The following is a 2,928-nucleotide window of genomic DNA, read 5'->3' on the forward strand; positions in this document are numbered from 1 at the left end:
TTTTAATTATTAAATGCAGATGAGACGGCACCTTAATGATATTAATCTCAGCCTTATCTAAATTGTCAAAAGTAGATCAATTTTTCTAATGTGAGCTTATAGATACATGTTAAGAAATATACATTTTTAATAAAAAATTGTATTATTTAAGATTATTAATGTTTTGTTATTTTCAATACAAACTTACAGTACATAGATTCTTATTAAAATTGGAGGTAATCCTCTTCCAAAGAAATTTACCTGAATAATCATAGAAGTTTAGTTTAGCCAATCCAATAAATGAAATTTTTTTACATGAAACCCCAATCATATGTAATTGATATGGGAAGTGGGGTAACCTATAGAACGAAATTCATGCTTCTGTCATATGCTCTGAAGATTGATGACTTGTTAATGTTCAAATTATATTTTTTTAACTTCAAACCCCATAAATACAACACAAAACTTGGAACCTTCACCAAGCTGAAGTTGAAGTTGAGGTGCTGGAATATTTGTAGTTCCTGGGAAAAGAATGAAACAAATATAAGACAGAAGTCATGAAAGGTAGGCAAATCCAAGAAAAATGCATGAGAAGAATAACACTTACACTCTTAGCTATGAGTGAGTTTGAATAATCTATGCCCCAAAGTACTGGATAATTTCGTCATCGCACAAGAAATCTTCTAAATGGAATGGAGGACTGCTGAGTCCTCCAAAATCTAATGACATGCCACTACTCAATGGTGATCCAAAGAAAGTGTGATCTATAGGTCTATCTAGCTCATTTTGAAATGTGTCTTTTCCATAATATTGCACGTCTCCTCCTTGAATTTCACCTGCTTTTATATGCACTGAATCATTGTCTAGCCTAATTGGTTCACTGTGTCCATCATGACTAGGTCCATATTCTGCCACTGAATTACAAAGATTATAAATTTCATTATGCATAGCAGGGTTTTCCACCTCTAGACAGTGCAGTGGCCCCCATTAATATGCGTGGCTTCTAAGGAATTTAGGTTTTTTGAACGTAAGGAGTACTTATTGGATTCGGGTACTGGCAATTGAGCTGGCACCTCAAGTTCTTTTTCTACAAGTCTCAAAGTAGAATCTATCACATTGCCCTGTTCATTTGCATGAGTCTGGATCCCAACTACTTGTTCTTCCATCTGATTCGTGTCGAGCAAAGTGCTTCTTGTTCCATCATGTAAAGTTTTATGGTGAGATGGAGTAGGTAGTTTGTCAGTGGCACTTGACCTTGGACGGAGCCTTTTTTTCCTGCGTTGCTTCTCAGCTTGATCTTGGACTGAGTCATTGTGCAAATTATCTGATGCTTCAGTATCCATCAATTGATTTCTCCTATCTTCTTTAGAAGAAACAGAACCAACACCGTCATCAGCACCATCAACATCATAATCACTATCTCTACTAGCACTAGCTTGCTTATTTTCAATAGGAACACCACGCAGCGTTTCAGTTACTCCAGAGGTACCGTTATCACTACTAGGTTGCCTAATGAGAGCCTCTTCTCTACTTAATACTGCCAACCAAATACCACTCTCCTTTGCTGTCATCTTGTCTTGCAAGCACTTTGACTGACGGACATGCCTCCTTATTTTTGCAATATCAGGTGACAAGTGCTTTATAACAGCAGTTAGCACTCCAACTTTCCAAATCTTCTTCAAATCATGTGGCTTCTTATAAGGAGGAGTCTGACCGTAAGGTAAATTCAATTGTACCCACCAATCTTCAGTCCCGGTTGGCCACCAAGGTGGGGGATTACCCTTTTCCAATGGATACTTCCTCTGAGGAGGATCACAATGTTGCATCAAGGCAGATAAGAGTGACCCAAGTGTTGCATCTTGCAGATCTTGGAGAATGCTCTGAGAATTCCCATTTTGGTTATTTTCAGCCTCACTAACTGCAAGACATTCTGCTTCATACTTAGCTATGGCAGCAGGGCCATTCTTATCAAACCTCACCTTCTCTTTCCACCAAGCTCTAAGGTTATCAGAAGAACCACTAACTGGCTTGCCCTTCTCAGGAATTATACCGTACACAAATCCACGAGCTTTGCAGACTTCCATCAGCTTCAGCATATACTTAAGAATCCCATCTTGTGCTCTGGACATTTTCTTTCGACGAGCTTGGTCAGTTGTTGGCCTGGGCTTTTGCTTCTCTGCGGCTTGCTGTGCTGGACGTTTCTGTCTTTCCTTGATCCTTTTGAGTTTGATACTATCCTTCCACATCCGCTTCTCCAGTTCTTCTGCCTCAATCTCTTCATCACTGACATCTTTTTCTGCTATATTTTGACATCTGATATCATCAACCTCTATATCTGAACTGTAATTCAATGTATCACCACTAATCAGAAGATGCTCCATTCTATCAAATAACAAGCTCTCTCAATTTGGTTGCTCAGACAATTTAATGAAACAAAATGGTAGCTCTAAAAGGTTAAGTTGAGTTGGTTTCTCCAAATTATATAAAACTGACATTAGAACTGACCTCACATATGCCAAAAGATCATTGGAGAACACAAAGCAACATGCAAAGTGAAAACTTTATAATATTTGTCATTTCGTACAAGAAAAACTAGTTACTCTTCCATTTACATTTACTTTTCCTTATGTATCCTCAGAAACCGGGCACAAAAACAGAAACTGTTCCCAGTTTGACAACGTTCACACTACAAAAACATCTCAAAAAACACTTCCCATAACTCCTTTCAGTGAAATTACTGCGCAGTCGTTAAAAACTAACAAACTATTCTAAATTTCTACAGAAAGAATCTTAAAAAGCCAGAAACTGAACCAACACACTCATAAATTTTAAAAAAAGAAAGAAATTGAATATTGATGAGCATAAATATAACCGTCCAAAACATAGCATAGACAAAGAGAAGAGACACCACAAAATATCATTTTTTTTTTAAATGAGGAGATTACGAAA

At 37.3% G+C, this 2,928-nt stretch overlaps 1 pseudogene; it reads right to left on the reverse strand.

Moving 5' to 3' along the window:
- Window positions 1-270: 270 nt before the first annotated feature.
- Window positions 271-2,360, reverse strand: LOC113865390 (annotated as a pseudogene).
- Between the last annotated feature and the right edge of the window lie 568 nt (window positions 2,361-2,928).

The sequence above is a fragment of the Abrus precatorius genome, unplaced genomic scaffold, assembly GCF_003935025.1.
Source record: "Abrus precatorius isolate BTA unplaced genomic scaffold, Abrus_2018 Scaffold4, whole genome shotgun sequence".
Lineage (NCBI taxonomy): Eukaryota > Viridiplantae > Streptophyta > Magnoliopsida > Fabales > Fabaceae > Abrus > Abrus precatorius.